The sequence below is a fragment of the Salmo salar genome, chromosome ssa09, assembly GCF_905237065.1.
Source record: "Salmo salar chromosome ssa09, Ssal_v3.1, whole genome shotgun sequence".
In the NCBI taxonomy this organism is placed as follows: Eukaryota; Metazoa; Chordata; class Actinopteri; order Salmoniformes; family Salmonidae; genus Salmo; species Salmo salar.
The window spans coordinates 34650159-34662930 of NC_059450.1; the positions used below are offsets into that span (position 1 = coordinate 34650159).

At 42.4% G+C, this 12772-nt stretch overlaps 1 non-coding gene across 1 annotated transcript; it reads left to right on the plus strand.

Moving 5' to 3' along the window:
- Window positions 1-12400: 12400 nt before the first annotated feature.
- On the plus strand, window positions 12401-12476 carry trnat-ugu (transfer RNA threonine (anticodon UGU)). Its single transcript has one exon. It is a non-coding gene; the product is annotated as a tRNA-Thr (tRNA).
- Window positions 12477-12772: the final 296 nt, after the last annotated feature.

Below are 12772 nucleotides of genomic sequence, written 5' to 3' on the forward strand. Positions count from 1 at the left end.
TACAGGGAGTACCAGTACCAAATCAATGTGGAGCTATATACAGGGAGTACCAGTTACAGATCAATGTGGAGTTATATACAGGGAGTACCAGTACCAGAACAATCTGGAGCTATATACAGGGAGTAAAGGTATCGTTTCAATGTGGAACTATACAGGGAGTAGCAGTACCAGATCAATGTGGAGCTATATTCAGGGAGTACCAGTACCAGATCAATGTGGAACTATATACAGGGAGTACCAATACCAGATCAATGTCTAGAAATATACAGGGAGTACCAGTACCAGATCAATGTGGAGCTATGTACAGGGAGTACCAGTACCAGATCAATGTGGAGCTATATACAGAGAGTACCAGTACCAGATCAATATGGAGCTATATACAGGGAGTACCAATACCAGATCAATGTGGAGCTATATACAGGGAGTACCAGTACCAGATCAATGTGGAGCTATATACAGGGAGTACCAGTACCAGATCAATGTGGAGCTATGTACAGGGAGTAGTAGTACCAGGTCAATGTGGAGCTATTAACAGGGAGAACCAGTACCAAATCAATGTGGTGCTAAATACAGGTAGTAAAGGTACTAGATCAACGAGGAGCTACAAGAAGGGAGTACCAGTACCAGATCAATGTGGAGTAATATACAGGGAGTAGAAGTACCAGATCAATGTGGAGCTATATACAGGGAGTGACAGTCCCAGATCAATGTGGAACTAAACAGGGAGTGCCAGAACTAGATCAAATTTGGAGCTATATAGATGCAGTACCTGTACCAGATCATTGAGGAATTATACAGGGAGTACCAGTACCGGATCAATGTGGAGCTATATACAGGGATTACCAGTACCCTATCAATGTGAAACTAAACGTTGAGTGCCAGTACCAGATCATTGTGGAACTTTACAGAGAGTAACAGTACCAGATCAATTTGGAACTATACAGGGAGTACCAGTACCAGATCAATGTGGAGCTATATACAGGGAGTACCAGATCCAGATCAACGTGGAACAATACAGGGAGAACCAGTACCAGATGAATGTGGAGCTGTATACAGGGAGAACCGGAACCAGATCAATGTGGAGCTATATACAGGGAGCACCAGTACCAGATCAATGTGGAACTATACTTGGAGTACCAATACCAGATCAATGTGGAACTATACTTTGAGTACCAGTACTAGATCAATGTGGAGCTTTATACAGGTAGTACCTGTACTAGATAAATGTGTAGCTATAAACAGGGGGTACCAGAATCAGATCAATGTGGAGCTATATACATGGACTACCAGATCAATGTGGAGCTATATACTGGAAGAACCAGTACCATATCAATGTGGAACTGTATACAGAATGTACCAGTACCAGATCAATGTGGAACAATACAAACAGTACCAGTACTAGATCAATGTGGAGCTATGTACAGGGAGTACCAGTACCAGATCAATGTGGAGCTATGTACAGACAGTACCAGTACTAGATCAATGTTGAGCTACATACAAGGAGAACCAGTACCAGATCAATGTGGAGCTTTATACAGGTAGTACATGTACTAGATAAATGTGGAGCTATATACATTAAGCAACAGTACCAGATCAATTTGGAGATAAATACTGGGAGTACCAGTACAAGATCAATGTGGAACTACACAGGGAGTACCAGTACCAGACCAATGTGGAACTACAGTACACATGGAGTACCAGTACCAGACCAATGTGGAACTACAGTACACATGGAGTACCAGTACCAGACCAATGTGGATCTTTACAGGGAGTAACAGTACCAGATCAATGTGGAACTATACTGGGAGTACCAGTACCAGATAAATGTGGAGCTATATACAGGGAGTACCAGTACCATATCAATGTGCAGATGTACAAGGTATTTATGTAGATATGTACACGAAGACAGGATAAAGTTACTAGGCATCGTGATAGATAATAATATGTTATTTGAGGTAAATATTTACATGAAGGTATGGTAAAGTGACTAGGCTTCAGGGTAGATAACAATAAGGTATTTGAGGTAGATATATACATGATGGCAGGGTAAAGTGACTAATCATCAGGATAGATCATGATAAGGTATTTGAGGTAGATATGTACTTAAAGGCATGGTAAAGTGACTAGGCTTCAGGGTAGATAACAATAAGGTATTTGAGGTAGATATGTACATGATGGCAGGGTAAAGTGACTTGGTATCAGGATAGATAATAATAAGGTTTTTGAGTTAGATATGTACTTGAAGGCAGGGTAAAGTGACTAGGCATCAGGATAGATATTAATAAGGTATTTGAGGTAGATACGTACATGAAGGCAGGGTAAAATGACTAGGCATCAGGATAGATAATAATAAGGTATTTGAGGTAGATATGTACATGAAGGCAGGGTAAAGTGACTAGGCATCAGGATAGATATTAATAAGGTATTTGAGGTAGATATGTACATGAAGGCAGGGTAAAGTGACTAGGCATCAGGATAGATATTAATAAGGTATTTGAGGTAGATATGTACATGAAGGCAGGGTAAAGTGACTTGGCTTCAGGGTAGATAGTAATAAGAGTAAAATAAAGATCAGAGGAGCAGCAGCAATTTATCAGTGTAAAAGTGTGTGTGTGTGAATGTGTGTGTGTGTGTAATGTGTACATTTGTGTGTTTGTGTTGTGTCGATATGCGTGTGTGTATATGTTGTGTATTTGATTGTGTGTCGGTTTTGTGTGGGTGTGTCAATGTAGTGTTTGTGAGTGAGTGTGTGTGTACACATTCTAGTGTGTGTGTGTGAGCTCAGTGCAAGACAGAGCCATGCAGATAGTTCAGGCACCATTCATTGACTGTGTAGCAGTCTAGCTATTTAGCAGTCTTATGGCTTGGGGGTAGATGCTGTCTGGGATCCTGTTGGTCCGATAGCCGATGCTCCTGTACCATTTGCCGGATGGTAGCAGAGTTAACAGTCTATGTCCTAGATGGCAGGGAGCTCGGCCCACATGATGTACTGGGCCACCCTCCGTGTGCGCGGTCAAGGGTGGTGCATTTGCCATACCAGGCATTGATGCAGCCAGTCAAGATGCTCTCGATGGTGCAGCTGTAGATCTTTTTGAGGATCCGTAGGCCCATGCGAAATCTTTTCAGCCTCCTAAGAGGGAAGAGACACTGCCGTGCCCTCTTCCTTACTGCGCACGCACACACGCACACACACACACACACACACACACACACACACACACACACACACACACACACACACACACACACACACACACACACACACACACACACACACAAGGGAAGCTGGTGCTTTACACCTCTTAACTTGCCCTAAGCTTCCTTCATGTGTTATTGTACAGTATCTTCATAGTCTTCATCCTTTCTTTGTTTCTTTATTCTGCATTTGTTCATTGTTCTCTGACACTTCTTTACATGGTGTGGCTTTTTATGGAAGATTGTATTGCTTAATAAACATTAATATCAAATTAGGAACACTGGCATAGAGCATTATGAAACAGCATGATAAACCAATCAACCTTTCTATTTCATTCTGAACATTGTACATTCCCTTCACTGTCTATGCTGTGGAATGAGGTCCTCTTGAAGACGTTCTATATGGGAGATATAATGAAAGTACCATGGAGTGCAGGCGTAAAATTCAAATTATTCAAGAAAATGGGGGTGAAGATAAATGTGTATTAATTAGCCAGTGCAGAGTAAATGAGGTTGGTGCCTTCGGTCTCCTATTAAAGTCTCTCTATAAGGAATATCCTATATACATGGGTGGGAACGAGCTAAGCCCTGGCTCGGCCTCACACGTACTGTATACTAGTATTGCATTTACTTTTTAGATTTTGGTCATTTAATGGAACCTCTAACAGTATCCAGACCAACTTACTGTCAGTGCAGCATATGTTGAGGCTTCCATCCATGGTCTTTTATGACATATGAATTCTATAAAATGAGAGACAAATGTGATGCTGAGTCGGGATGGGTAGAATTACATATTTTTACTCAGCCTGTACGTTGTGTCAATAACATTTTTATTAAAAGAATATGGTATATAGAATATAGAACACTGCATAATAGAATATGGTATATGGAATACGTAACACTGAAGAACAGAAGAGTATATGGAATACGGAACACTGCAGAATAGAATATGGTTTAAGGAATATGGAGCGCTGAAGAACAGAACAGAATATGGTATATGGAATATGGAACACTGCAGAACAGAACAGAATAAGGTATATGGAATATGGAACACTGCAGAACAGAACAGAAAATGGTATATGGAATATGGAACACTGCAGAACAGAACAGAAAATGGTATATGGAATATGGAACGCTGCATAACAGAACAGAATTGGTTAGCTAGCTGTGTTTTAAATTTCATACCATATAGAAGGCCTCAGACCTCCTCTGTTTGGTCTGTAACGTGGTATTGAGTTGGCCTGGTTGGTCTGTAACGTGGTATTGAGTTGGCCTGGTTGGTCTGTAACGTGGTATTGAGTTGGCCTGGTTGGTCTGTAACGTGGTACTGAGTTGGCCTGGTTGGTCTGTAACGTGGTATTGAGTTGGCCTGGTTGGTCTGTAACGTGGTACTGAGTTGGCCTGGTTGGTCTGTAACGTGGTACTGAGTTGGCCTGGTTAGTCTGTAACGTGGTATTGAGTTGGCCTGGTTAGTCTGTAACGTGGTATTGAGTTGGCCTGGTTGGTCTGTAACGTGGTATTGAGTTGGCCTGGTTGGTCTGTAACGTGGTATTGAGTTGGCCTGGTTGGTCTGTAACGTGGTACTGAGTTGGCCTGGTTGGTCTGTAATGTGCACTGGTGTAAAGTACTTCAGTAAAAATATTTTAAAGTAGTACATAAGTCGTTTTTTTGGGGATCTGTACTTTACTTTACTATTTATATTTTTGACAACTTTTACTTTTACTTCACTAAATTCCTAAAAAAAATATTGTACTTTTTACTCCATACGTTTTCCCTGACAACCACAAGTACTTGTTGCATTTTGAATGCTTAGCAGGACAGGAAAATTGTCAAATTCACACACTTATCAAGAGAACATGTGGTCATCCCTACTGCCTCTGGCCTTGCGGACTCACTAAACACAAATGCGTCTTTTGTAAATAATGTCTAAGTGTTGGAGTGTGCCCTTGACTATTCATACATTTTAAAAACCAGAAAATGGTGTCGTCTGCTTTGCTTAATTTAAGGAATTTTAAATGATTTATACTATTTATACTATTAAGTATATTTTAGCAATTACATTTACTTTTGATACTTAAGGATATTTAAAACCAAATACTTTTACATCTTACTCAAGTAGTGTTTTACTGGCCGACTTTCAATTTTACTTGATTAACTTCTATTAAGGTATCTACACTTTTACTCAAGTATGAAAATTGGGTACTTTTTCCTCCACTGGTAACATGGTATTGAGTTGGCCTGGTTGATCCGTAATGTGGTATTGAGTTGGTTAGCTGTAACATTGTATTGAATTGGCCTGGTTGGTCTGTAACGTGGGCTGGGTAGATGGGTGGTGAGTTGGGTAGATGGGTGGTGGGTTGGATAGGTTGGGTGGTGGGTTGCGTTTCTGGGTGAAGGGTTGGGTAGTTTGCCAGCCAGACGTCCATCAAGGTAGCGCCCCAGTGGTTCAACATGGAACTATAATCCCTGGAAGTTCCCCTACGGCTTCCTCCCTCCCTTTCTCCCTCCCTCTGTTGTTACCCAGCCCTCCTCCCTCTGCGACGACAGTTTGGGCCTCGCTGCATGACCCGGGAGCCTGCGGAGAAGGGTCCAGGGAGGGGCTCAAAGCTTCGGGCCACAGGTGAAGTCTGGGCTCAATCTGCATCCACCCCCTCTCCCTCTCACCCTCTCATTCTCCCTCCCTCCATTCCTCCCTCTGTGCCCCCGCCATGCCCAGCAGGCCAATCAAGCCCTATCTCTACGCGGGGGGGTTGAGGAAGGGCAGAGTGGAGGACAGCTCCTGTGGACCTCCTGTCCCTCGTCAAGCCAGGATCTGTGTCACCTCCACATTTAATTACCCCTGTGTTCTTCATTAATTCATACTGCTTCTTCTTTATGCCCTGCAGGATGGAGAGAGGGATGAAGTGAGGGATGGAGAGAGAGAGGGAGGGATGGAGAGAATAGAGAGCAACAGAGAGGCAGGAGAGAGAGATCCCACTCCAATTAACAACAACAACAACAATAAAAGCAGCAACAACAACAACAGCAATAGCAGCAACAACAACAGCAATAACAGTAACAACAACAGCAATAACAGCAACAATAACAGCAGCAACAACAACATCAATAACTGCAACAAAAACAGCAATAACAGGAACAACAACAACGGCAATAACAGCAACAACAACAGCAATAACAGCAACAAAAATGACAGCAATAACAACAGCAACAACAACAACAGCAACAACAACAGCAACAACTACAACAGCAGCAGCAGCAACAACAACAACAGCCACAACAGCAACAACAGCCACAACAGCAACAACAACAGCAACAACTACAACAGCAACAACAGCCACAACAGCAACAACAACAACAACAGCAATAACAGCAACAACATCCACAACAACATCCACAACAACAACAGCAACAACAACAGCAACAACTACAACAGCAGCAGCAGCAACAACAACAGCCACAACAGCAACAACAGCCACAACAGCAACAGCAATAACAGCAACAACAGCAACAACATCCACAACAACAACAACAACAACAATAACAACAGCAACAAGAGCAACAACAACAGCAGCAGCAGCAGCACCAAAACAACAACAGCCACAGCAGCAGCAGCAACAACAGCAACAACAACAACAGCCACAACAACAACAACAACAGCAACAACAACAACAAAAGCCCTAACAGCTATGCTGGAAATGGCTGCTTAGTGACCAGAGTGTCCTTTGGGGCCCCAGACTTGAGTCTCAAGGCCAGTGCAGTCCTCTGAGTGTTTACACACGCCAACATATTGCCAGCCAGCGGTGCTCCAAGCCTCCAGGGCCTTTGGGTGAATATTCAGGCCCAGCCAGGCCTCCTATCCCTGGGTGCAGCGGGCAGACAGGTTCCCCCTGGTCCAGCCGTATGGCCGGAGCACACCTCAGGGCCTCTCTGGTCCACAGGACAGATTGATTTGGGCCACAGAGGTGCGTCTCTCGGATGAAAGTGACCATAATGACATTAGAGACAGAGGGTAGCTACTCAGGTGCTACAGTCACAGGAGACTGGTGCTACGTCTCAAATACCACCCTATTCCCTAATAGTGCCCTAGTTTTGACCAGGGCCCATATTAGATAGGACATAGGGTTCCATTTGGGACGAACAGTGGGATTGACCCAAGCTTCGTACAGAGGGATGTCTGTCTTTGAATATCTATGCAATGGTTTGGGTTTTCTATTAGTGTGATGTTAAAAAAACAGTGTATTATTTGATCTTGCAGTTATTTGTTTAGACAGATACTGCCGACTAGACTTTGTCTGTCCTAAAAAGCATGGCGTGTGGAGGTTTGACTGTGTAGAAGTTTGACTGTGTGGAGGTTGCAGCTGTATGCTGATGTTCTGCAGGTGTGGCCTAGCACTCTTTGAGCCTCTTTGTTCCCCATCTGATCCAAAATGGCTGAACAGAGACCAAAGTTCAACACCCCAACAATCCAGTAACCCAATGGTTGTTCCCCATCTTATCCAAAATGCCTGAACAGAGCCCAACAGCAACAGCCCAGTGACCCAGCAGTCTAGAGCCAAGTGAAGCCCAGTGGCTGCCTCGTCCCAGAGAGCAGAAAGTTAATACTATGGCAGATGTGCCTCCTTCATGCTGCCTCCCGGCCATGCCGCTATGCAACACAACACAACCCCCCCCCCTTCTCCTCTGCTATACACAGTGTGCACACCTGCCCACTCTCACCTCTTTCTTTCTCTCACTTGATCAGCATCCCTCTCTCTCTCTCTCTCTCTCTCTCTCTCTCACTCTCTCGATTGTGCAGTCTCTCAGTTCCTCTTTATCCTTTTCTCTCTTCTTTTCTTTTTCTTCTCTGTCTCTCTCTCTCTCTCTCTCTCTCTCTCTCTATCTCTCTCATTCCTCACCCTCCATCCCTCTCTCCCCTCCTCTCTAGCCTCCCTTTGGCTCCCCAGGACACTGATGTGTGATGAAAGGTCCCTGGAGTTCACCTGTGGTGAGCTGCGTAACCATGAACATCTCTCCCTCCTTTCCCTCCCTCCTTCCCGTCCTTCCTCACACTTTCCTTCACTCTTCATTATGGTGAACATCTCTCCCCCTCTTCACCTTACTTCCACTCCCCTCTCCTCCCTCCTCTCCTCTTCCTCTCCATCGCTCTGCATAACATTGCACATTTCTCCCCTTCTCCTCCTTCCCCTTCCTCTCCTTCTTCCTCTGCTCATCCCTCACCCTCTCCCTCACTCAGCCGTTGTCACATGATTTGGTGAGATTGACAGCCCCCGCAAAGAGTGAATGGTGGAACAGATGGAATATGAATGGTTCAGTCGTGTATGAAAAAGGTGTCTGGGCTAGAAACTGCTGTAGGGGGAACTTCAATTGCAAGTTAAGTATGGCTAAATCCCTTTGTTTCTCCACCCACTCACTCTCATTGCACACAACTTACCAGTGACTGAAAATAATAAGAGATGCAGTTTTTAAAGAGGTGAATTTTCCATGATGGTTGGTTCTGATTGTGCCTTTCCATATACTGAATGTTTTATTTTTCCAGTGATAGTGGGTGGTATACAAATATTTCAATAGGATTAGTTACACTTAGGTTATCGTGGCCTAAACATATTGGATAGTTGTTGAGATGACGTGAGCTGGCAACCGGAGGGTTGCTGTTATCAACTCCTGGATGCCATTGCCTGTCGATGTGCCCTTGAGCAAGACACTTAACCCCCAACAAAAACTGTATAAATCAAATCAAATGTGGAGGTTGTACTGTACGTGGGTTGGGATAAAGCGGAAGTCATATTTGGTTGGACCTTGTTGTGTACTACTGACGAATAAATCTACATCTTACTTTAAATAATGCTTTTACAGCTGAACCTAATGTTCTCATGCCACTATCCTTCACACAAAAAGCCTTCTCAGAACCCAGTGATTACTCTGTTCCCAGTCAGCATGGCCATCACCCTGAGCCATACCACATAGAGTACAGTAAGCAAATACCAACACAACACCACGCCCCTAAGTACACTGGGATGTTTTGGTACATTCATATTGTAATTCATATTGCAATCCATAATTAATGTTTGCTAAAAGTTAACTTTAGCGACACATTACTTATTACCAGGCCAATGAGGTCATTATGTGTATTCAGACATGAGTTTAACACTGGAACTGACAATGATGTCAAACCCACAGAAATACAAAAAGCTATCCGTCCACATTTAATCCTACCCACTAAAGGGCTTGAATCCACAAGGATCCAAATGGCACACTATTCCCTATATAGTGCAATAGTTTTGACCAGAGCCTTATTGTACCTGGTCAAAAGTAGTGCACTTTTAAGGGAACGGTGTCATTTGGGACACACTGATAGTTCTTGAAACTGGCTCTTTCCCAAGGACATGCTTTCTACTGTAAAGCATCTATCTAAACAAGTGGAGAGCAGTAGGTGGGTACGAGAGGAGGCTCTGTGTGCATCCCAAATTGCATCCAATTCTCTATATGGTGCATTTCTTTAGACCAGAGACCTTCAGGGGATACATGGGCCCTGGTCAAAAGTAGTGCACTATAAAGGCAATAGGGCACAATTTAAGATGGAGCCTCTGACTCTCTCATACAGTCGTCTGGCTGTCACAGAGGGCCTGTTTTTGAATTCCTGATCAAAAGTTGAAGCGGGGAGACCACCACAGAACCATCAGCTACATCCCAACATCTGCTGTCATAGCTCACTGAATTATTTATATGTTGATGCCACTGACTGTGTGTGTGTGTGTGTTTATTTGCATGTTTCTTTTCTTTCTTCCCTAGCTCATACATGTTTGTGATGCCTTGGAAAATAAAATTCTACAATCAACAACAACATGATCTGCCGTTTTGAAGAAGAGTGATCAGCAGGGTGTAAATTGAAATAAGAGCTACACTCTTAGAAAAAACGGTTCCAAAAGGGTTCTTCGGCTGTCCCCATAGGATAACCATTTTTGGTTCCAGGTAGAACCCTTATGGGTTCCATGTAGAACCCTCTGTGGAAAGCGTTTTACTTGGAACCCAAAAGGTTCTACCTAGAACCAAAAAAGGTTCTTCAAAGTGTTCTCCATGGGGACAGCCGAAGAACCCTTTTTAGGTTCTAGATGTATGTACACATTCATGGTTTACTGCTAGGGATTTAAAGTATTGGAAAAATACTTTCCATCTCTCTCTCTCTCTTGTTTCCGATAGCTATGATTTTTCTCATTAGAGTGATTTAGAGAAGAGGAAAATGACATTACGATAATTTCCCTCAACACTGTCAGTGCCTCTATCCAGCAGAGTGATTATTTCAGTGCTATTTTTAATGGCTGTTTAGAAACACTATTCATTTCTAACTGTACTTAGCACAGCAGGGAGAACCATTAGGGCACAGTATTGGTATACTTACGCATCCTGAAATGAGATCATAAAACGAAATCGAGTTAGCAGGCGAAAATGTTTCTTTCATCGCCCTGAAAATGTCTGCAGTGTGTAAAGTCAAGCTAAAATATTGAGGCATGCTGCGAACCAAGCTCTTGTTCTAACAGGGCAGTAGTTTTATATCAAACATGTATCACTTGACAATTTTTGGTATTTTTATATTTTAGTCTGTTTTAGAAGACGCTCTGTTCTAGAGCGACATACAGGAGCAATTAGGGTTAACTTGTTATGGATAGGGGGCAGTATTTTCACGGCCGGATAAAAAACGTACCCGATTTAATCTGATTATTACTCCTGCCCAGAAACTAGAATATGCATATAATTATTAGCTTTGGATAGAAAACACTCCAAAGTTTCTAAAACTGTTTGAATGGTGTCTGTGAGTATAACAGAACTCATATGGCAGGCCAAAACCTGAGAAGATTCCATGCAGGAAGTGCCCTGTCTGACAATTTGTTGTCCTTCTGTTGCATCTCTATCAAAATTACAACATCTGTGCTGTAACGTGACACTTTCTAAGGCTTCCATTGGCTCTCTAAAGCCGCCAGAAAGTGGAATGGGGTGTCTGCTGTCTCTGGGCAAAGTTTAGGAGCAGAGTTTGTAACTGTTAGCCTGGGGACAGTGAGACTGGAGATGCGCTTTCAAGAGACTTCTCCATTTTTTTTCTTTCAGTCTTTGAATGAATACAATGTTGCCCGGTTGGAATATTATCGCTATTTTACGAGAAAAATAGCATAAAAATTTATTTTAAACAGCGTTTGACATGCTTCTAAGTACAGTAATGGAATATTTTTACATTTTTTGTCTTGAAATACGCTCGCGCGTTACCCTTCGGATAGTGACAAAACGGAGGTATTTGGATATAACTATGGATTATTTGGAACCAAAACAACATTTGTTGTTGAAGTAGAAGTCCTGGGAGTGCATTCTGACGAAGAACAGCAAAGGTAATTCAATTTTTCTAATAGTAATTCTGAGTTTAGGTGACCCCGAAGTTGGCGGATGTCAAAATAGCTAGCCGTTATGGCCGAGCTATGTACTCAGAATATTGCAAAATGTGCTTTCGCCAAAAAGCTATTTGAAAATCGGACATAGCGACTGCATAAAGGAGTTCTGTATCTATAATTCTTAAAATAATTGTTATGTAGTATATTTTGTCAACGTTTATCATGAGTAATTTAGTAAATTCACTGGAAGTTTTCGGTGGGTATGCTAGTTCTGAACATCACATGCTAATGTAAAAAGCTGTTTTTTGATATAAATATGAACTTGATTGAACAAAACATGCATGTATTGTATAACATAATGTCCTAGGAGTGTCATCTGATGAAGATCATCAAAGGTTAGTGCTGCATTTAGCTGTGGTTTGGGTTTATGTGACATATATGCTTGCTTGGAAAATGGCTGTGTGATTATTTTTGTCTATGTACTCTCCTAACATAATCTAATGTTTTGCTTTCGCTGTAAAGTCTTTTGGAAATTGGACAACATGGTTCGATTCAGGCGAAGTGTATCTATAAAATGGTGTAAAATAGTCCTATGTTTGAGAACTTTGAATTATGACATTTTGTGGTTTTAAATTTGGCGCTCTGATTTTTCACTGGCTGTTGAATAGTGTGGGACGATTTCTCCCCTAGAGATGTTAAAGCCTCTCTTGAAAAATCCAAACCTGGAGACTGAAAATATAAATGATTGTATCCATTTTTGAAGAAGGCTGTAAGGTAATAAAATGTGGAAAAAGTCAAGGGGTCTGAATACGTTCTGAGTGCACTGCACTGGTCCCGTGTGGCTCAGTTGGTAGAGCATGGAGTTTGTAACACCAGGGTTGTGGGTTCGATTCCCACGGGGGACCAGTACGGACAAAAGAATGTATGAAATTTATGCATTCACTACTGTAAGTCGCTCTGGATAAGAGCATCTGCTAAATTACTAAAATGTAAAATGTAAATAAAAAACTATCGGCCTATATCGAATCTCCCATTCCTCTCAAAACATTTTTGAAAAAGCTGTTTTGCATCACCTCACTGCATTCCTGAAGACAAACAATGTATACAAAATGCTTCAGTCTGGTTTTAGACCCAATCACATGTGAAGGTGGTAAATTACCTTTTAATGGCTTCAGACCGAGGCTCTGCATCTGTCCTCATGC